Source organism: Ovis aries, chromosome 6 (assembly GCF_016772045.2).
Source record: "Ovis aries strain OAR_USU_Benz2616 breed Rambouillet chromosome 6, ARS-UI_Ramb_v3.0, whole genome shotgun sequence".
NCBI lineage: Eukaryota > Metazoa > Chordata > Mammalia > Artiodactyla > Bovidae > Ovis > Ovis aries.
The window spans coordinates 114,978,788-115,002,691 of NC_056059.1; the positions used below are offsets into that span (position 1 = coordinate 114,978,788).

Here is a 23,904-nt window from a genome sequence, read left to right on the forward strand (position 1 = left end):
GTCTTAAATTCCTCTAGAAGAGCTCTCCAGCAAATAACATAATCAACTGAATGCTTAGCAACCAGCCTATTTTTATTAAACTTTCTTACTTTGAAATAACTGCAGCCTTACATACAATTGTAAGAAAGAAGAAATCCCATACACTCTTTTGTAACCTTTATTTTATATTGGAGCGCGGTTGACTCATAATATTCACGTGTCAGGTTCATGTGTACAGCAAAGCGATTCAGTTAAACAAACATATATAATCCCAGACGATCTTTTAAAAAATATTTATTTGGCTGCATCGGGTCCTAGTTGTGGCCCATGAGATCTGAGCTGTGGCCTGTGGGATCTAGCTCGCCAGTCAGGGATTGAACCCAGGCCCCCTGCATTGGGAATACAGAGTCTTAACCACTGGACCAATAGGGAAATCCCTAATCTCGTATAAAGTGTTAGTTGCTAAGTCGTGTCTGACTTTTGCAACCTCGTGGACTGTAGCCTGCCAGGCTCCTCTGTCCATGGAAATCTCCTGGCAAGAATACTGGAATGAGTTGCCATTCCCTACTCCAGGGAATCAAACCTGGGTCTCCTGCATTGCAGGCAGATTCTTTACCATCTGAGCCACCAGGGAAGCCCCTAATTCCATATATTCTTTACCTAATTTCTCCCAGTGGTAACATCTTACAAAACCATAGTACAATCTCACACCAGGATGCTGGCATGAAAACAGTCAACATACACGCCACTTCCAGCACCACAAGGATTCCTCACATCGCCCTGTTACAATCACTCCCCTCCCTGCCCGCCCCTCTCCCCTTTTAACCTCTCTCTAGTTCACTAATTTGCTCACCATTTATACAATTCTGTAATTTCAAGAATGCTATATAAATGGACTCATACACTGTGCAAATTTTGGGAGTTGGCTTTCTTTTTCACTCAGTATAATTCTCTGGACAGCAAGGAGATCAAACCAGTCAATCCTAAAGGAAATCAACCCTAAATATTCACTGGAAGGACTGTTGCTAAAGCTGAAGCTCCAATACTTTGGCCACCTGATGTGAAGAGCTGACTCATGGGACAGACCCCGATGCTGGGAAAGACTGAAGGCAAAAGAAGCGGGTGGCAGAGGATGAGATAGTTGGATAGCATTACCAACTGAATGGACATGAGTTTGAAAAAACTCCAGAAGACAGTGGAGGACAGAGGAGCCTGGTGTGCTACCGTCCATGGGGTCGCAAAAAGTCAGACACGACTTAGCAACTGAGCAAAAAATGATTCTCTGGAGATTCACACAGGTTGTTGAATATATTAATTCATTTCTTTTCACTGCAGAGTTATGTTCCATGGGATTGGATGTACCATATCCCTTAAACCTACTCAGCCCCTGAAAACATCTGGGTTGTCTCCAGTTTCTGGGTATTATGAACAAACTGCCGTGAACATTCACACTCAGGTTTCTGTGTGAACCTAAGTCCTCGTCTCTCTGGATAAACTGACCCCAAAGTGTAAGTGCTGGGTCCTGTGGTAGTTACGCGTTTCGTTTTTAGTATTTTTTCCAGTATTAGGGGATAGTTGGTTACCAATGCTGTGTCGGTCTCAGGTACACAGTGCAGCGATTCACTTACACATACACGTGTCTACTCGTTTCCAATTTCTTTCTCCAGTTATTTTTCCATTTACGTTGTTACCCAATATTGAGCAGAGCTCCCTGTATTATATAGTAGGTCCCTGTTGGTTATCCATGTTACATATAGCACTGTGTACCTGTCCATCCAAACTCCCTAACTATCTGACATGTGTTTTTTGCCTTTTTTTTTTTTTTAAAGGAACTGCCCAACTGTTCTCCAGACTGGTTACACTACCTTACGTTCCTATCAGCCATGGATGAACCAGTTTTCCTGAATCCTCACCAGCATTTGGTGGGGTCACAATTTTTTATTTTAGCCAATTCCTGGAGGTGTGCAGTAACACCTCACTGCAGTCTTAACCAGCCTCTCCCCGACGGTTAATAATATTCAAGGTATTTTCAGGTGCTTCCTTCTCATCCATGCATCCCCTTTAATGAAACGTCTTTTACTTATTTTCTATTTAGCTTGTTTAGGTTCCTGCTGAACTTTGAGAGTTCTTTTTTAATATGTATATTCTAAATACTAGTCCTTTATCACATACGTGGTTTGTAAATATTTTCTCCTGGTCTGTAGCTTGTCTTTTCAACCTCTTAACACAGTCTTTTGTTTTTCCCTCTACACAGGAAGATGACATGTTTGATTAACTGGTTTATTTTTATTAAAGGATACTTGATTTACAGTATTAAATTAGTTTTCAGATATACAACACAGTGATTCAATGTTTTATAATTATGCTCTGTTTAAAGCTATCACAAAATACTGGCTGTATTCTCTGCGCTATACAATATATCCTTGTAGCTTATCTTGTAACTTTTTTTTATCTAAGAGTAGTGTGTACCTCTCAGTTCCCACTCTTCCCTTTTCTCTCCCCACACCCTTCCCTTTTCCCACTGGTAAAATCTTCAGCAGAGCAAAAGTTTCAATCCTGATGAAGTCCAATGTATCAGGTTTTCCTTTTCTGGGTTGTGCTTTCAGGGTCAAGTCCAGATAAGAATGTTTTGCTTAGCGCTAAACCTTACAGGGCTTCCCAGGTGGCGCAGTGGTAGAGAACCCACCTGCCAATGCAGGAGACGCAGGAAACTTGGGTTCGATCCTTGAGCTGGCAAGATCCCCAGGAGGAGGAAATGGCAACCCACTCCAATATTCAGCTCAGTTCAGTCACTCAGTCGTGTCCAACTCTTTTCAACCCCGTGGACTGCAGCACGCCAGGCTTCCCTGTCCTTCACTGTCTCCCGGAGCTTGCTCAAACACATGTCCATCAAGTCGGTGATGCCATCCAACCATCTCATCCTCTGTCATCCCCTTCTCCTGCCTTCAATCTTTCCCAGCATCAGTGTCTTTTCCAATGAGTCAGTTCTTCACATCAGGTGGCTAATGTATTGGAGCTTCAGCTTCAGGATCAGTCCTTCCAGCAAATATTCAGGGCTGATTTCCTTCAGGATGATTGCCTGGGAAATCCCATGGACAGAGAAGCCTAGTGGGCTACAGTCCATGGAGTCACGGAGAGTCGGACACGACTGAGCGACCAAGCACAGACCTTAAAGATTTTATCTTGTTTCTTTTTCCCTCAGAGTTTAATAGTTTTACATTTTACGTTTAAGCCTGTGGTCCATTTTCAGCTAATGTTTGTATAAGGCGTGAGGCTGAGATCAAAGCTCTTTTTTTTTTTTTTTTCTGGCCTGTGGATGTCTAATTGCTCCAGGCCACCAGCTCCATGTTTAATGAAATTAAAGATCATGCTGGTTCATCATCTATATTACAGTACGTACTGTTTTGTAAAGCTTTAATTCTAATTATATACTGAAAAATGTCCAGTTTGAAAGTTTGGAAACCGTAAGTATTCTTTCCTTAATATTCTGATTTCTACCTATGACAGCAGATCCTGTTGACATGAGTATCACAAGCAAAGCCTAAGCAACAGCTAAAAATGTGTAACAATTAAAACAATGAGCATGTGTGTCTATTAACTAGGGATTCATTTCCCACTGGGCTTCGCAGGTGGTGCTACGCTAGAGGTAAAGAGCTTGCCTGCCAATTCAGGAGATATGAGATGTGGGTTTGATCTCTGGGTCTGGAATACCCCTTGGAGGAGGAAATGGCAACCCACTCCAGGATTCTTGCCTACAGAATCCCATGGACAGAGGACCCTGGTGGGCTACAGTCCATAGGACTGCTCAGAGTTGGACATGACTGAAGTGACTTAGCAGATGTCGGGGAAAAGGTCATCACTAAAAAGCCCTGTGACTGAATAATAAATATGTATATCAATGGCAAACCTAAAGTCTAAAATGCAAGACTGAAATATAAGCTTTCAAATACTCCATATTTATTGAAGGCAAGGAAGTTTACTCTAAGTAAATATCTGTCAATAATAAAGATACATAAAGGCAGCTACGTCAGGGCCATTCCGATCTAAGTTCAGCTCTATAGCCTCCAGGAGTTATAAGCCCATTTTGGAATCAGACTATCTGTCGACACAGACAACCTGTGTTTGATTCTGCTTTGCCACTTCCTGGCTGTGTGACTTTGGGAGGGTGTCTCAAGCTTTCTGAGCTAATCCCCCTCCCAATTAACTGGGGGTGAGCACCATCTATCCCAGCTGGCTGAGTGTGAGGATTAAAAGCCACTTCTCAATGCCTGGCACTCAGTTAAGAGTAGCTGTTATCATCATTGAAGGGAAGTAAAATCTTGCTCATTTCCTCGGGCTCACTCAACATGCAATTAGCAAAGAAGAGCAAATGAAGGAAACCAAAATACTTGCTCAATTTTTAATAAGAAATATTTTAAAAAAGAAAGAAAAGAAAGCAGGGAGGAGGAGGAGAAGGAAGGGGAGGCAGAGGGTGGGCAGGGGTTTCAGACAACACATTACGGACCCTGTCAACCTGGACTGTCACTAGAGACCAGCAAACAGACAGGAGTACTCCCTGTGGCCTCGTAGCAAAACCCAAGACACGGGAAAACCGTCGAGGTGGGAAAGAGTGCAAAAGTCTGATCCTTCACCACCAGCATCAAGAAGGGAAAGGCTACCCATTCCAGAATTCTGGCCTGGAGAATTACAGGGACTGCACAGTCCACGGGGTCGCAAAGAGTCGGACACGACTGAGCGACTCTCACTTTCAGTCTCAGGTGAGCCAAAATCAAAATCAAGTCTCTGGGAAGCGTCTCTGCAAGAACTGGGCCTCGGACCAGGCTGCAGGAACATCAGAGTTGCGTGCTTTGTCCAGAGACTCGCTCCCTCTGCTCCCCACAGGACCCCTCCCCTCCTTCCACGAGCCGGTCAGGTGGCCGTGGACGGTCTCCCCTGTGTGAAAGTGAGTGTCAGCTGCTCTGTCGCGTCCAACCCTTGGTGACCCCGTGGACTGCAGCCCGCCAGGCTCTTCTGTCCATAGCATTCTCCAGGCAAGAATACTGGAGTGGGTTGCCCTGCCCTCCTCCAGGGATCTTCCCAATCCAGGGATCAAACTCAGGACTCTTGCCCTGTACTCCATCCCTAAATGCAATTTCAGGACAGCACCCCTTACAGAGGACATACTCAATAAACACTTCCTGAAACTAGCAGGGTGCTATCTCTCTCAGAAATAACGCCAAGAGCTTGAGCAAGCAACTTAGCTGTTCTCTGCTTCGGTTTCACTGAGCGCAGGCTCAGCAGTCACGGCCCACGGGCTTAGCGGCTCTGCAGCATGTGGGGTCTTCTTGCGCCAGGGATTGAACCTGTGTCCCCTGCTTTGGCAGGCAGATCTTAACCACTGGACGACTGGGGAAGCCCTCTAATTTCTTAATATTTCTAACAAGAAGAGAAAGATGAAAGGCGGTATACAAGACAATGGCCAGACCGTGCAAAAGCAGAGCTCTGACCCTCAGCCTGCAGCTGCCAGCCCAGACAGCCAGCCTGCTGTGAGTCAGACCTTCAGGAGGACAGACTGCTGTCTCCAGTGGCAACCCAGGAAGCCAGACAGCAACCCCCATGACAGTCGGCCAGGACCAGACCAAGATCTAATGGCCTTCCTAATCTTTGTCCTGCTTCCAACTCAGGACCAACCTCCCTGCCCCCTGAACAGTCACCTGGACACTCCTCTAGAGACCCTGCAGTGCCCCAGTTCCATCAGGCACCCTGAGCCCCCTGTTCTCCACTAGGAACCTCGCCCCCTCTGCTGAGCCTCTGCCAAGCGCAAGTGACGGAGGCCAACCCCTTTGCTATAAGCCAGCTCTGAATAAATAGCCTTTGCCTCTTTCATGTGGTTGGTCTCCGTCTACTTCCACAAAGTAAGTCTTAAACCAGGGGCTTCGCTCCAGATGGTCAGTCCCTAATTTAGGAGCCCAGTGTGGCAGATTCCAAGTCCAGAGAGACCTCATTCCCCCGGGGCCCTCTTTCCACAAAACCTCACTTTCTTGAGCTTTGAGTCACGACCCTGCTATCCAGGGAAGTAACCAAGTGTCTGGGAAAGATCAAGGGCTTTTGAGGTCAAACCCCTGAGTTCATCAAGCATTTCATTTTCTCCACTTGTAATTATGTGACCTTGAGCAACTTTAACATCTCTATGCCTCCATCTTCCTCTTCATCAAAACTACTTACCTCTAAAATTATATTATAGGTGACACTTCTGTAAGACAGCTGGCGAGTACTGGGTGCTCAGCAAGGGTGGGGCCCCTCCTCCTGGCCCACCTTCGCCCACAGGGGGAAACACAAGATGCCCCAGCAGCAGGCTGGTGGTCCCCACACCTGAAACCTTTTATTCACACAAGTCGCAGTGGTATCCAGTGCAACCCAAAGACAGGATTTGTTTCCATTTTTCACCTGGGTATGAGGCGCTTCTAACTCATGCTATGTGAGCCGTGATACAAAAGTGGTTTTTCTGCACCACCCTATGCTTGTATTCCCAGTAGACTTGATTAACTCTGAAATCCTCTTCAGAGTCAGTCTGGGGGCCTGCGGTGTGGCCATCACACCTGGCCGCCCTCCCTGAGGCTCAGGCGATGCGGACAGACCGCCAGGACGTCAGGGGCCTTGGAAGCGCCTTCCACTGTGGTACAGAGGATGGCTCAGTCCAGACAGCAGGCAGCGTGGGAGTCAGTCACAGCAGCCCTTCTGTCCGGGAGGCCATCTGTCCACCCTCTGTCGTCCCAGGGACACGCTGACTATTCTGTGCCTTGTCTCTTCCAGGGAACCGCCTCTGGGCCCCGGTGGCGGCCGTCTTTGTGCAGCTGGAGGACTGGACCCAGGCCACGTGGACACACCTCTGCACCACACCCGCCAGCTGTCCCAACAGGTGGGAGATGCAGACTCCTCTGTCCAGCCCAGGTGCCTCCAACCTGCTGAACGTCCGAAACTGGACTCACAGAAATAAGTGGTGCAAAGACGATGCCTTTTTCTGCACTAAGAAACAGAGATTCCAGGAAAAGACATCCGAGTGAGATGGGGTGGCTGGAATCTCTAGTTCTGCTGTGGAAAGCCAACGCCCCCTGCAAGGTCCCCCACAGGACCACCCCACGGTGGTCCCTTGGCCCACTTTCCGAAACCCCAGCATCTTGTGCGGCCCTCCCTAACGGCATCTGTCTCGCCTCTACAGTCAATCTCTGTACACGGCCCCTCCCGATGTGTGTGGCTGCGGGAGCCGCCGAGGTGGGGACCCCTGCACACAGACCCTCTGAGCCACTGAACGGGGGAGGGAAGGGAGGCGGGGGCACAGACACCGAAGACGGGCCGGGTGGGTCTACAGCGGCAACAGTGGCTGGGCTGCCCGTCGGGGCTGGCTCTGCCCACTGCTGTGTCCTGAGGGGCTGCCTGAGAACAGCTCTTGGGCACACCGGTCACCTGGGTGTGGGCCACCAGAACGTCGTAACAAACGAAGAGGCCAGGCTGCACGCTCATCACGGCTCTGGCGTTGGCGATGGAATCCCACCTCCTTCGTGACCTGCAGAGTTCCTGTCTGTCTCTTCACCTCATTGTGTTACCTCGAAGTAACTACCAGCACTGTTATTTCAGGCTGACAACCTAACTGCTTGACACGTGCGTGCACTGCGAAAGGACCACAGTAAGTCTCCTGAGCATCAATCACCTCACGCAGTTACAATTTTTTTTTCTTGTGATGGGAACGCTTACGATCTACTCTCTCAGCAACTTTTAAACGTACACTACTGTACTGTTAACTCTAGCCTCTGTGAGTCTTCATCTCATTTTGTCAACTGCAAAAGGAGGACATTACCTCCCCAAGAGCTGCTGAAAAGGTTAAAAGAGATACAGGTGGAAAGTGTCTGGCCCTGTGCCTCAGACATAGTAAGCTCTCAGTACACAGTGCCAGCCGTGATGGAGGTGGTGTCTCAGACTCCAAACAGCAATGTTGGCCTTTCTGGACCACTTAGTCTCGCTCACTATGAAGACTTGTGCTTCCCCGGTGGCAGTAAAGAATCCATGTGCAATGCAGGAGCTGCAGGAGACTGGGGTTTGATCCCTGGGTCGGGAGGATCCCCTGGAGGAGGGCATGGCAACCCACTCCAGTATTCCTGCCTGGAGAATCCCATGGACAGAGGAGCCTGAAGGGCCACAGTCCATGGGGTCACAAAGAGTCAGACATGACTGAAGCGACTTAGCACACATCACGAAGACACAGCACGTCTGAGCTTCTCAGAGGGTCCAACAGACTTGATATGTTGAAACCTAGCTCCCAATGTCTCAGCGTTAGAGGAGTGGGGCCTCTGGGAGGTGATTAGCTCATGAGAGGGGAGTATCCCTGGAGGGGATTAGTTCCCTTAGAAAAGAGACCCCAGTCAGCGCCCGTGTCCCTCCAGCATATGCGGACACAGCCAGAGATGCTGTCTGCAAGCCAGGACGCGGGTCCTCACTGGACACAGAATCTGCCTGCACCTTGAGCTCAGACTCCAAGCCTCCAGATGCTGAGAAGGAAATTCCTCTTGTTCAGAAAGCCCCCAGCCTACGCGTTCTGTTATGGCAACCTGAACAAACTAAGACAGTGGGTCACACTTTAAGCGCAGGAAAACTCAAATGATTAACCCATCTGGAGAAAAAAAAACTCAAGTCATTTACAACCGCCAACACACAAATTTGTATTCATTGGGAAGACAGGATTTTAAAAGAAAGCAACATGCCTCATGCCCCCAAGAACTGCTCCTGCCTCTCATGGTTAAATTAATTCAGAATCACATGCTGCAAATGTTTAGGCAAATCCTTTATGGGTTTCAAAAGTCATTCAAAAAGTAGGGCTCCAAAACGACTTTCAGATGTAGTCTTTCTCTTGGACATCCGCCACAAAGCTGTTCATCAAACGCCCCCTAGAAGGCACCCTGTCCTATTCCCAAGGAGTCACTTCTATAACTTCCTGACAGAAAGGTCCACAATAGATGACAACCCCAAGCCTAACTCTACATGAAAGTGAAGTCACTCAGTTGTGCCCAACTCTTTGTGATCCTATGGACTGTAGCCTACCAGGCTCCTCCATCCATGGGATAGCCCAGGCAAGAATACTGGAGTGAGTTGCCATTTTCTTCTCCAGGAGATCTTCCCGACCCAGGGATTGAACCCGGGTCTCCTGAGTCATTGGCAGACGCTTTACCGTCTGAGCCACCAGGGAAGTCTACCTACTATGGCTAAAAATTCCCCTCGTTTGGGAATTCCCTGGCTGCTTAGTGGTTAGGACTCTGAGCTTTCACTGCTGCTGGGGAAATAAGATCCTACAAACCATACAGCATGGCCAAAAGAAAAAAACAAAAAAATCCTCATCTGTCACACCGTAATTTAATGTCCAAAGCAAGAATCTGCCATTATTACTACTTCTTATTCCTTTTCTTGATAAACTTATAAGTAAAGTATTAATACAACCCAAAAAAGGAGGCTCCTCAATGCCACTGCCCGCAGAGACTGCATATGCCTTGAGCACTAGGGTCAAGTAAAAGGAAACAGGATTCCACCAAATTGGAAAGGAAGAAGTAAAACTTTCACTGTTTGCAGATGACATGATCCTCTACATAGAAAACCCTAAAGACTCCACCAGAAAATTACTAGAGCTAATCAATGAATATAGTAAAGTTGCAGGATATAAAATCAACACACAGAAATCCCTTGCATTCCTATACACGAATAATGAGAAAGTAGAAAAAGAAATTAAGGAAACAATTCCATTCACCATTGCAACGAAAAGAATAAAATACTTAGGAATATATCTACCTAAAGAAACTAAAGACCTATATATAGAAAACTATAAAACACTGATGAAAGAAATCAAAGAGGACACTAATAGATGGAGAAATATACCATGTTCATGGATCGGAAGGATCAATATAGTGAAAATGAGTAAACTACCCAAAGCAATTTACAAATTCAATGCAATCCCTATCAAGCTACCAGCCATATTTTTCACAGAACTAGAACAAATAATTTCAAGATTTGTATGGAAATACAAAAACCTCGAATTGCCAAAGCAATCTTGAGAAAGAAGAATGGAACTGGAGGAATCAACTTGCCTGACTTCAGGCTCTACTACAAAGCCACAGTCATCAAGACAGTATGGTACTGGCACAAAGACAGAAATATAGATCAATGGAACAAAATAGAAAGCCCAGAGATAAATCCACACACCTATGGACACCTTATCTTTGACAAAGGAGGCAAGAATATACAATGGAGTAAAGACAATCTCTTTAACAAGTGGTGCTGGGAAAACTGGTCAACCACTTGTAAAAGAATGAAACTAGATCACTTTCTAATACCGCACACAAAAATAAACTCAAAATGGATTAAAGATCTAAATGTAAGACCAGAAACTATAAAACTCCTAGAGGAGAATATAGGCAAAACACTCTCCGACATAAATCACAGCAGGATCCTCTATGATCCACCTCCCAGAATACTGGAAATAAAAGCAAAAATAAACAAATGGGATCTAATTAAAATTAAGCTTCTGCACAACAAAGGAAAATATAAGCAAGGTGAAAAGACAGCCTTCTGAATGGGAGAAAATAATAGCAAATGAAGCAACTGACAAACAACCAATCTCAAAAATATACAAGCAACTTCTGCAGCTCAATTCCAGAAAAATAAACGACCCAATCAAAAAATGGACCAAAGAACTAAATAGACATTTCTCCAAAGAAGACATACGGATGGCTAACAAACACATGAAAAGATGCTCAACATCACTCGTTATTAGAGAAATGCAAATCAAAACCACAATGAGGTACCACTTCACACCAGTCAGAATGTCTGCGATCCAAAAATCTGCAAGCAATAAATGCTGGAGAGGGTGTGGAGAAAAGGGAACCCTCCTACACTGTTGGTGGGAATGCAAACTAGTACAGCCACTATGGAGAACAGTGTGGAGATTCCTTAAAAAATTGCAAATAGAACTACCTTATGACCCAGTAATCCCACTTCTGGGCATATACACCGAGGAAACCAGAATTGAAAGAGACACATGTACTCCAATGTTCATCACAGCACTGTTTATAATATCCAGGACATGGAAACAACCTAGATGTCCATCAGCAGATCAATGGATAAGAAAGCTGTGGTACATATACACAATGGAGTATTACTCAGCCATTAAAAAGAATACATTTGAATCAGTTCTAATGAGATGGATGAAACTGGAGCTGATTATACAGAGTGAAGTAAGCCAGAAAGAAAAACACCAATACAGTATACTAACACATATATATGGAATTTAGAAAGATGGCAATGACGACCCTGTATGCAAGACAGCAAAAAAGACACAGATGTGTATAACGGACTTTTGGACTCTGAGGGAGAGGGAGAGGGTGGGATGATTTGGGAGAATGGCATTGTAACATGTATACTATCATGTAAGAATCGAATCGCCAGTCTATGTCCGATGCAGGATACAGCATGCTTGGGGCTGGTGCACGGTGATGACCCAGAGGGATGTTATGGGGAGGGAGGTGGGAGGGGGTTCATGTTTGGGAACGCATATACACCTGTGCTGGATTCATGTCAACGTATGGCAAAACCAATACAGTATCGTAAAGTAAAATAAAGTAAAAATAAAAATTAAAAAAAAAATAAAAAAGAAACAGGATTCCAAACTCTGAACCCACTGATGGCAGCTCCTCACAGGACACAGAGTGGACAAGCTTAAGTGCACAAAGCAGATGGCAGTGTCAGCTACAGCCTGGGCATTGGTGGAAAAGAAATGTTTTCAACAGAGGTATCTGAAGACATACAAAAGCCATCTTCTAGGGACTTCCCTGGTGGTCCAATGGTTAGGATTTTGCATTCCACTGAAGGGGTTGTAAGTTCGATCCCTGGTGGGGAAGTAAGATCCCATATGACTCAGAGTGTGGCAAAAAAAAAAAAAAAAAAATCTAATACCACCAAGGACCAAAAGCTAAGTCTTTTCTCCATATTATACAATAAACAATGGGCCAAACGGAAAAATCTCTCTTCAAACTACGGCAGTGTGATGAAACTACTCTCAGATCCTTTGGGTTTCATTAGACAATCAAGCTGAAAAGCCATGAAAAGCTAAACCTTTCCTCCAGGATGCAGGGTGTAATAAGACCTCTGACCACCATCCTTGAAACAAGGAAAGACGGTATTTTTATTATTTTTTTTAATATTTTCAGGGACTTTGAAGGCGCTCTTGAAATTGAAATAATCATGGCAACACAAAATTCAAAGAAGGCTTTGGAGAAGTTGGAGAAATCTCCCCAGTGGGAAAACAAAAAGACAAAGGAACGGGGAAACAGAAGTCCTGAAGGAGATTCAGGCTAGAAGACAGGGGTCCACAGACGGAAGAGGTCCACCTGGTTCCCAGCACAGTGGACAACACAAAGTCCACGTCTCGGCACGGCCCTGTGGAATTCACACAGGGGAAGACACAGGTCACAATCAAAGGAAAGGCTCTGGGCACATCAACTGCCACCTGGACGCTGAAAGTCAACTGAACAGCATCTTCCCAACTCTGCAGGAAAATGATTTCTAACCCAGGATTCTACACTCAGCCAAACTGTCCATCAGACGCGACAGTACAATGTCCCACCATTATGTGTGTCAGCCGCTCAGTCCTGTCCGGCTCCACGACCTCATGGACTATAACCCGCCAAGCTCCTCCGTCCACGGGATTCTCCAGGCAAGAGTATTGGAGTGGGTGGCCATCTTCTTAGAAGCTTTCCAAAAAAAATCACTTCTTAGAAAGCTGCTGCTGAACATGCTCAACCAAAACAAGAGAGAAAACTTTTAAAAAGGCAGTATCTTATCTGGTAAAGAGGTGAAAGAAATTCTCAGGGCAACAGGGAATGTGCAGCAGGCCTGGGAAGCAACCAGTTTAGAGAAAATCAGGGCCTCCCTGAACCTGGGTATTGCTCAGCAGAATCTGTCTGCAGTTCAGGTGACAGAGATGACGCAGGTTCGATCCCTGGGTCAGGAAGATCCCCCAGAGGCGGATACTGGCAACCCACTCCAATATTCTTGCCAGGGAAATCTCATAGACAGAGGAGCCTGGAGGGCTACAGCCCAAAGGGTCGCAGAGAACTAAGTGACTAAACCACCACCAGGTGGGTGAGAGGTTCAGAAAAAACTATCCTAATAAAAGGACAGAATGGAATATTCCTTGCTGTGTGTGGACCTACACAGGGGAGATTTACACTTTGAGGGGCTTAGTTTTCAGCACAGAAAACTAAGCAAAACAAAGCAGGGCAAGTCTCAACTCTAGAAAAAAAGGTAAAATCTACAAAAGAAGGGAACTGTAAGCAAAACAGACGATATATCTCAGCTGTGAATAATGTTTCCATAATCATAACAGGTATTGCTGAATATTTAACCAAAACCTTCAACGTAATTATACTGAGAGGACAGAGGAAAAAGATGTGGGTGGTAGGAGGAATAGGTGGCCCAAATTGTCTTCTTCCTAAGCAGGAAGTCACACAAAATCTGGAAGAAACAGCTAAAACATTGAAAGAGGGAGGCCTCGGGGACGGGAATCAGGGTGGAGGAGGGTGGGGTAGGTGACTGCTGGGTTTTTGTTCTAAGTCCTGTAGAACTTTTGACTCTTAAAACTATGCGTCTGTGTAACTCTGTTTAAAATGGGGTATTTCATTTTTAAACAAAATCTGATACTTGACCGGCAAGAATATCAGATTAAGCAGTGTGTTCTTAAACTTTCTGGAATCCAAGGCCTTCAAAAAAGAACAGAGAGCTATAAATCCTCCCCCTCGTAAACATACACACAGACAAACACACACAACATTTCTGCACAGGGTATCAGGCAGTCGGTAAATTCCTGAAGGCTGAGTTTTAAAAAAGCCTTAGGATTCTAGATTCTGATTTCCTATAGAAGGAAAAATATATATATAATGAAAAACTATTAAAAACACTTACATGATCAAATTTCAGGAGACAGTGAAGGACAGAGAGCCTGGCATGCTACAGTCCATGAGGCCACAAAGAATCAGACACGACTTTGCGACTGAACAACAGCATGAATAAACAAGATCACGTTGTTGCTGTTCAACCCGAAGTCGGGTCTGACTCTGGGATTCCATGAGGTCATGCTTGGTCTTAAACGCTCGTGACCATCACCCGTTGCTTCCTTGACCTCACTTCAAACCATCAATCAAAGTACGAACTCTGTTTCCCGGGTTTGCTTCAGTCCTGAAACAGATGCTCTGAAGTTCAGGAACGTGAATCCTCATTGGGCCGACTCAGCTGTTTCCACTGGAGAACCGGACATGGAATCGTGCACTCTTCACCCAAAGAGGAAAAGTCCTTCACATCCCAAATCCCCCACGTGGCTGTTTTTCCCAACAGAGGAATTACTTTAATGACTTCTTGGCAAAACTTCTATAATCAGAGCAGCCCATCCATTTAAATACTCCAAAACACAAAATTCACTCTGCTGCTTTCTCACTGACCTGCTGCTATAAAGCCCACCATCCGCTCAAGGGTGAGTCAGATGAACTGTCTTGTCATTTAAGCAGAATCTTGATGGTCCTAACAACTTGCTTAAAATACAGATGCCTTTTATTTATTTGTGAACTGAAGGCAATAATAAGTGTCACTGGATGTTGTCATAAATGGATTGGGTAATTGTGGGAGGCAGAATAATGACTCCCCAAGATGACCATGTGCTAATCCCTGGGCCCTGTGAGTATGTCACATTACCTGGCAAAAAGCACTTTGCTACAGACCTCAGACAGGGTCCCAGAGGGACGCCCCTAGGAGCTGGGGGCAGCCTCCCAGCTGGCAGCCAGCAAGGAAACAGGGGCCTCAGGCCGACAGGTGGCAGCAACTATATTTGATGGACAATGTGAATGAGCTTGCAAGCAACTGTCTGTCAGATTCTCCAGCAAGGAACACAGCCTTGAGGACACCTTGTTTTTTGCCTGATGAGAGCCAAGTTAGACCTCTAATCTACTGTAGGAAAATAACTCTGTGTTGTTTTAAGCCACTCAGTTTGGGGCAATTTGTTACAGCAACAGAGGAAAGCCATACAGCCATATATGTGAAAACACCCAGCAGTGTCTGCCACATTCTTGACATTCAGCAAGAGCCAACTGACTTCCTTAAATCAAAAGATAGGGATGGGGGCTTCCCTGGTGGTCCAGCGGGTAAGACTCCACACTTCCCCTGCAAGGGGCACAAGTTTGATCCCTGGTTGGGGAACTTAAATCCTACATGCCGTACAGCCAAAAAAAACCCAAAGGAATGGTCATACTCCTTCCAAAACAACAGAGGTCACAGGCTTGTTCTGATACATGCAGACGCGGGGAATTAGAAACTGTCCAGAAGGTCTACTTCAGGTCCAGGCTTCAGGTAAGTCACTGCCTTTTCTTTAACTTGTAAACCTTCCATTGCCTGTCTTACCTAATGAACTCTAAACACCATAGAGGAGAACAAATGTGGGACTGTGTGAGCCCTGAGAGAAGGCAGTGGCACCCCACTCCAGCACTCTTGCCTGGAAAGTCCCATGGACGGAGGAGCCTGGTGGGCTGCAGTCCATGGGGTCACGAAGAGTCAGACACGACTGAGCGACTTCACTTTCACTTTTCACTTTCATGCATTGGAGAGGGAAATGGCAATCCACTCCAGTGTTCTTGCCTGGAGAATCCTGGAGCCTGGTGGGCACCATCTATGGGGTCGCACAGAGTCGGACACAACTGAAGTGACTTAGCAGCAGCAGCAGCAGTGTGCGCCCTGGCCCCCAGACTCTCCGGCAGGCCCCTGGCAGCACCTACTGCCTACACTGAGTCACACCCAGGTCTGCCTCTCCCGCTACACTACCCGCCTCCAGCTCTTCTCCGATGAGGCCCTGGGTCCCACCTTCCGGTCTGCAGAGGCCGCCTGCCCGCATCACAGGTGATCCAGGCGCACGTCTGTCAGCCTAAGTGCCAGCGTCACTTATCACCTGGGCCTGCAGTCTTCGTGGACCACTGCTGTATTTCATCAGCCCTTGTATTTGCCTCCTGCCAGTGCCTGGCGTATCAGAGATACTCAGAGCTGGGAGAGGAAGGGAAAGGCAGCCCTGCCTGGTGGGCGGAAGACCCTGCGGTCTCCAAGGCGCCATGAGGTGAGAAGGCCCAAGGACGCCAGGGGGCTGAGGCCAGGCTCCCACGGCTGCGTTCCGGGGCATTTAGACGCGAACCCACCGGCACTCTTGTTGCTCTGACCTGGCAACGCCTCCCGCCTTTCCCAACCTCAAGACAGGTCCCTTAGGAACAGGAATGCCAGCCATCAGCCTTCACGAAAGGAAGGCTCACAGGACCATGAACACGAGAGGGACGTAAGACAGAGGCCGTTAAGGGCTACAGTCTGCGCCTTCCATAGCCTTACTGTAAAAAGAGTAACATCTCTGAAACTTGAATTGGATGTTCCCTCAAAAGGCTAGGATATCAAACAACACTAGCCAATTAAAGATAGAAAACAGTCCTACATGAAGTTGCCTGATACCCTTCAAGTTATGGACCATCTGAATATTAAACATTGGAGTTAAAAAAAAAAAAACCAGACTCATTACATTCTTAATGAAGCATTATCTTTTAATCCTTGGCAACATATTTTACACCTTACAAAATTCTGTTACACACAGGATTTCATTTTATCCTCAGGACAATCTCTTCAGCTAGGGAGGGAAACTAAAGTTCAAGGAAGTAATTGACCTTAACAAAAGCCTTCCTGGGGCCAAGCTTCCTGTGCAAAAGCTCTGGAGTAAGTTATCTTGAATATATTATTCATATGACATCCTGTCAACGTTCAAAAGGGTTTTGATGTAGCCTGTAATAATAGCCACATATATGATAAGATCTTTAAAACGGAAAACAAAGAAGAAAAATCCATTTGGTAGCTGATGTAGGATGCAGGTGGGGGGGGGGGGCGGGGCGGGGCTCGGGGAATGGGTAACAGCCAAGACTTAGAGTTATATAGCTTAATAAAAAAATTTCTCTCTGAACTTCTAGCTCTAAAAAAAAGAATGCTTAAACAAGATGATTTAGAGAATATCATAAACTAAAAAAGGGGGGAGTACCATCAGTTCTTTAAGGTGAGGTTAAGTCAGCTCTCTAATTAGGCCCCCAGGGAAGAGCTGGCCAACCCTCTTCTTCCAGCGAACAACAGGAGGAATGGCAGCCAAACTCGCAGCTCAAATGCTACCTCCTCCATCCCCAGGCAACCTCTTCTCTGAAAGCTCCCTCTTCATTTAATCCATATAAAAGCCAGCCCTGCCTGCAGAACAAGTAGCAACTAGTTTTCAGTGAAAACATTAAGACAATCTAAGAAAATCACAAAGAAAACCCATTTGCATTTCTGCAAACTGCTCCCAAAACATGTGTGTGCTTAGCTGCTCAGTCGCGTCCGAATCTTTGTGACCCCATGCACTGTAGCCTGCCAGGCTCCTCTGTCCATGAGATTCTCCAGGCAAGGATACTGGAGAGAGTAGCCATTCTCTTCTCCAGGGGATCTTCCCGACCCAAGGATCAAACTCGGGTCTCCCTTATTGCAGACAAATTCTTTACTATCTGAGCCACCAGGGAACAAAACAAACCATGTGGAGTGCCTACATATATAAAACAATGCACTTTTTAATATGCTAGATTAATTAAAGGCTGCAAATCAAAATAAAGACAAAAATGCTACTTAACATGAAAACATAATTTGGTGGCATCACTCTTTGACCAAACAGCTACCATCTATGTTGTATTCCTGTAATCACCCAAATAAGAATAGCAGAGAAAACTTTATCCTTTCGACAACAGACATGTGGCTTTAAAAGAATCAAGCACATCAAATTCCCATCTTGCCAAACATAAATTGGAAGGGAGATTAATATTTTTAAGGACTAATTACTATATTCTTTAGAATTGAAGCTTTACAGGTCATTTAACATGATGCAACTTTGCAACTAATAATTTTAAACTATGTTTTAATCCATTATACAAAGCCACAAACACCCACTCAAGGTACTCCCCACATTCACTTGTTCCATACTCTCCAAATTAAAATCTCCGTTAGAAAGAGACTCACAGACTAAGAAAATGAACTTATGGTTGCTGGGGGGAAGGGATAGCTAGGGACTTTGGGAAGGTCATGTACACACTGCTATATTTAAAATGGATAACTGACAAGGACCTATACAGCACATGGAACCCTGCTCAATGTTATGTGCCTGGATGGGAGAGGGGTTTGGGGCAGAATGGATACATGTGTATGTATGGCTGAGTCCCTTCAATGTTCACCTAAAACTACCACAGCATTGTTAAATCAGCTATACCCCAACAGGAAATAAAAATAAAATTTAAAAAATAAAGTCTCTGTTAGAGACTGGGGCATAAAAAAAGCCTGCAGTTGGCCAACTTTGTATGACACTCAATAGATCAGCAACATACTCCTCCTGCCAAGAGTTCTGAACCCAACAACTTCATTAAGGAAAACTTCAAACCAATTTGACAAAGCACAGATGTTGCAAGTAAAATGCAATTATGAAGAATATGCAAGATAGCATCAAGCAGCTGCCAGAGCTTCCATCACCGACAGTGTCTTTCAACTCTGAGACAAAGAAGATACCCACAACTAAACTTTGTGGAAAGAAACAAAACTTTCCCTTTAGAACCTACATTTTAAAGGCTCTCCATTATCTATGCCACTGCCACTGAGATAACTTTCCTCTGCTGTATTCAGTTGAAAGAATTAAAGGTTTAGGGCTGACAAAGTTCTTACCTAGTTTAAAACCCTCGAGGGTGAGGAAACTGAAGCCTAGTGGTTTTGCAGGAACAAACAGCAGCTTCATTCCAGAGCCAGACTCAGACCAGATAGATTCGAGTTAAGTACTCCACACTGAGCAACAAACACAGTGATAGCAACTGTGCCTCTGAAAGGCCTGAGGAGAGCTGAGGCACTGCAGATTTTAAATCACGGGAAAGACTTGGATCCAGGGTGGAGAAAAGGGGCCTCTCCTTCAGACAGACCTCATTCTCTCTGGGTACTGCAGCGAACCACCCTGTCCTTGAAGACCACGGCTCTCAGAGGGCAGGACGAGAAGATGTCAGGGGAGCCTTCAGAAAGAAGGGGTCACCTAAACTGATACTGTAAGAATGGGCAAGCGAAGCTGGAAGCCCCGGAGCTGGGTGCATGGGGCAGACCGAAGAGTGAGCAGAGACAAGGCAGAGTGAAAGGCCAGCCGGCTGTCTGGACTTCGTAACAGCGACAGCTGCAGCTATGGCCACACTTCCATCTTGCATTTCTGTTATTTATACCCTGTCCCTTCACAAAGAATTTCCATTTGGATATTACAGTTAACTTGTGCCTATAGCAGTTTTCTGTCTTAGACCAGGATGCTCTTGAAAAGGAAAAAGACGGACCTGTTAGACACAGCATTCCCCAGGGGAAAAGAATCACTTCTCCTGGAACATAATAGGTGTTATCACACAAGGGTAGATGAATGACCCCACAGCCTCACCCCCTCTGTTCCTTGCCGTAAACCTGACCTCTAACTGTAACTGCCTTGGCCTCATTCCGCGGTTGTGGATTCCCCTCCTTCAAACGCACTCTCCAGCCCGCCAAATTCTTGGGAAAGTTTTCTTCCACTCTCCAGGCGCTGAGAGCTGCAAAGTTAAATCTGGCTTTCCAGACTTTTTTTTTTTTTTTCTTCTTCCCAATCCTAACGGAAGAAATCAAGAAGCGCCGGGCAGAGGGACCAGGCTCCCTCCAATCAGAGCCGGCTCCCGCCCGGCCGGCCGAGTCTCGCGCCCCAGCAGGAAACGCCGGCCGCAGCCCCGACGCGCGGTCCCTCGGCGGCGCAGTGACAGCCCCGGCTCTCCGGGGACCGGGCCTGGGAGAGGGCGGGTTCCGGGGCCAGTGCAGCCACTTCTGTTCACACAGCAAAGGAGACAATAAATAAAAGAGCAGCTCAGCTGTCCGACTCGGGCCAAATGCTTCTCCCCCACGTACAAACCCGTTACAGCACGACCGGCGCCGCTCCCCGCGCAGGAACACCCGTCGATACATGGAACCCCACCTAAGACACATGCGCGCGCACGCACTGTTGTGGGAAAAGGGGAGCGTGTACCCGGGCGGATCACACCCCCACAAGCCGCGGGGCTCGGGGAGGGAGGTGTAGGGACGGGGCACAGCCACCCAACTCGCAGGGTGGCCAAGACACCGCGCACGGGTCCACGCGGAGCCACCCTCAGTGACCCACAAACACTCAGAGCCCCTCACTCTCGGAGTGACCAGAATCCCTACGATCAGTTACCCTCAGTGAGACACCGCGAGCCAGTCACCCGGTGGAGGTAAGGGCGGCGGCGGAGGGGTGGGGGTGGGGACAAAGACAGTCTCCCACTCCCAGGATGTCCGGGATCCCCTCGTGCGAGGGCCCACCCAGAGCTGCCTTCGGGCGACACACCGCGCGAGCCAGCCACCCTAGGGAGGGAGCGGGGACCGAGGCAGTGTCCCCGCCCGCAGGATGACCAGGACCCCGCGCGGGGGGCATCACCGGCCGATCCCCGCGGAGTCCCAGCGGGCGCGGAGAGCCCTCGGAGCCACCCCGAGGCCGAAACAATGCCCGGCGCCCGGACGCGCGGCGGTCGGTCCCGCTCCGCGTCCCTGTCCCCACTTGGCGCTCAGGGCGGCGGCCCACACCTCGGGCAAGCGACCCCGCGGCGCCCCGCTCGGATGTGCCACACCCAGGAGGGGACCTCCGTCCGGCTCCCAGGATCCCTGCCTTCTCGGAGACCCCTGCCGCCTGGGACCCCAGTCCGGCCCCGAGACCCCCGCCCGGCCCAGGACCCCAATCCGGCCCTGGGACCCCCGCCCGGCCTGGGACCCCTGCCTTTTCGGAGACCCCTGTCGCCTGGGACCTCAGTCCTGCCCCAAGAGCCCCGTCCGGCCCTGGGACCCACGCCCGACTCGAGACCCCTGCCCAACTGGGCCCCCGTCCGGCCCCGGGACCCCAAGCCGGCTCTGGGACCCCAGGCCGGCCCTGCGGACCCCCGCCCGGTTCTGAGACTCCAGTCCGGCCCTGGGGAGCCCCCGTCCGGCTCTGGGACCCCAATCTGGCCCTGGGGACCCCTGTCCGGCTCTGGGACCCCATTCCGGTCCCGGGACCCCCGCCGGATTCGAGACCCCTGCCCCGCCCTGGACCCTGCCCGGCTCTGGGACCCCTGACTCCCGAGGATCCCCTCGGCCGCCCGGGACCGCCGCCCGGCCGTGAGACGCTCTCCCAGCCCCGGAGCCCGTGTCCGCCCGGGGGGCCCCCCGCCCGGCCCGGCCCCGCCGCCCGCCGCCTCACCTCAGGCCGCCTCTGGGGCAGCGATCGCTCCTAGTCGGAGGCCGCCCTGGCCGAGCCAGGCGGAGCCGAGCAGCCGGCAGAGCCGCCGCCGCCGCCGCAACAATGGAGCCCCGGGGCGGAGCCGCCTCGCAGCCGCCTCAGCCGGTCCCCGCTCGGGCTAGCGCTCCGGCTCTTCAGGAGCAGCGGCCGCCGAGAGGCTGCGACCGGGTTCGGACTCCGCGCAGGCGCACTCGCCCCGCCCGCGCCACGACGCCCCGCCCCCGACGGCTCCCCAGCGTTCGGGGCCCGCCCCCCGACCAATAGGGAGGGAGCTGGCCGCGATGGGCGGGGCCTGCGGAAACAAAGGGAGGTGGGGCGGGGCCGCTCCGGGGCGGGGCTGCGGGAGTCCCCACACCGAGAGCTCCCGGAACCTCGGCCCACCCGGGTCCGACCCGGGACGGCCGGGCGTCAGGTCCACCCGGGGTCCGCTCAGCGAGACCGTGGCCATACCAAACCCGGAACTCAAGTTTATGGAATTGGCTCTCTTTCAGTTCAGCTCAGTCGTGTCCGACTCTGCTACCCCATGGACTGCAGCTCGCCAGGCCTCCCTGTCAATCACCAACTCCCGGACCTTGCTCAAAGTCATGTCCATTGAGTCGGTGATGCCATCCAACCATCTCCTCTGTCGTCCTCTTCTCCTCCCGCCTTCAACCTTTCCCAGCATCAAGATCTTTTCCAATGAGCCAGTTATTCGCATCATGTGGCCAAAGTGTTGGAGCTTCAGCTTCAGGATCAGTCCTTCCAATGAATATTCAGGACCGATTTCATTTAGGATGGTCCTCTTTACAGAAAGGGAAACTGAGGCCCAAGGAAGGAGACCTCCTGGCCCCCAAGCCAAGTGTGCTTAAGTTGCTCAGACATGTCCGACTCTTGTGGCTCCATAGACTGGAGCCAACCAGGCTCCTCTGTCCATGGGATTCTCCAGGCAAGAATGCTGGAGTGGGTTGCCATTTCCTTCTCCAGGGGGTCTTCCCGAACCCAGGTCTCCTGCACTGCAGTCAGACTCTTTACCGACTGAGCTACATTTTCGAAGCCCCAAAGATGTACGGTTAGAATGGAGTAGAGGTAAGTTTGGCCCTCCCTTAAGGACCTCCCGCAGACAGAATCAGAGATTTCTAAAGGTCACCTGAAGTCACAAAACTGGTGCTCTGAACAGAGCTCTTTCCCCTTCCTCCCACAAAGCTTTTCTTCCTATGCTCTTCCCCACCTGAAGCACTCTCCTCGTCCTGCATGGCACCCCGTAAGTCGAAGTACCAGTCATGCATAAAACCTCTGTCCTCACCGCCTTTGATCTTGGGTATCCTGGGACACCCCACTTTCCTCTAGGTCACTGGTGGCTCCTCCCTGGTAGCTCCCTGGTAGCTCAGCTGGTAAAGAATCCACCTGCAATGCAGGAGACCTGGGTTCCATTCCTGGGTTGGGGAGATCCTCTGGAGAGGGGATAGGCTACCCAGTCCAGTATTCTTGGGCTTCCTTTGTGGCTCAGCTGGTAAAGAATCTGCCTGCAGTTCAGGAGACCTGGGTTCGATCCCTGGGTTGGGAAGATCCCCTGGAGAAGGAAATGGCAACCCACTCCAGTATTCTTGCCTGGAGAATCTCAGGAACAGAGGAGCCACAGCTATAGTCCACTGGGTTGCAAGAGTTGGACACAATTTAGTGACTAAACCCCCACCACTGGCGGCTCCTCTGGAGTCTACACCCCGTCTCTGCCCAACCTCTCCATGCTGGGGAATTAGGGTGGCCCATGGCTCCGGTATAGACTCTCCTATTGGGAAATCTCAGACTCTTCCAGGCCTTAAACCATCCACAGTCACATCCGACTCTTTGCGACCCCAGGGACTGTAGCGTGCCAGGCCTCCTTGTCCATCACCAATTCCCAGAGTTTACTCAAACTGATGTCCATTAAGTCAGTGATGCCATATATATATAACAGATAACTAATAAGTACCTACTCTATAGCACAGGGAACTCTACTGAGTACTCTGTAATGGAAAGATGCTAAAAAAAAAAGAAGACTGGATATATATACATGTATAACCAAATCACTTTGCTGTGCAGCAAAAGCTAACATTGTAAACCAACTATACTCCGATAAAGATTTATTAAAAAAAAAAAAAAAAAAACTCATCTTAGGCTATAGGGAGAGGTTCTGTGTATAGGCTGTGCTCTGAGCGGGCCTCTGGAGCAGCCCGCCTGGAGATGGCTGGATGGTGCTAAGACCTGGGGACCGCCTCTGGCCAACAAAGAGCCAGCAAAGAGCTGGGCTCCTGCCAGGCAGTCCCATGAAAATGAATCCAGAAGCCAACCTGAAGGTGCTTGGCAGGGACTCTTCCCTGGTCAAGCCTGCAGGGAAGGACACATCCTGGCTGAAGCGTTGAGTGAAGCCTGGTGAGCCCTGAGCTGAGAACCCACCTAAAATGGGCTAGACTCTGACCCACAGAAACTGAGTTTAAAAACATGGGTTACGTTAAGCTGCTACATTTGTGGTTATTTCTTATGAAACCATAAAA

General features: G+C 48.6%; 1 protein-coding gene across 2 annotated transcripts in view; it reads right to left on the bottom strand.

The window, feature by feature from the left end:
- The window catches only part of AFAP1 (actin filament associated protein 1), a 150,234-nt gene extending 128,668 nt beyond the window's left edge, over positions 1-21,566 (bottom strand). For both annotated transcript variants that reach the window (XM_027971240.2, XM_027971241.2), the window contains exon 1: positions 21,356-21,566. The gene's annotated coding sequence lies outside the window, so the exon portion shown is untranslated. The remainder of the gene's footprint in view (positions 1-21,355) is intronic.
- Positions 21,567-23,904: the final 2,338 nt, after the last annotated feature.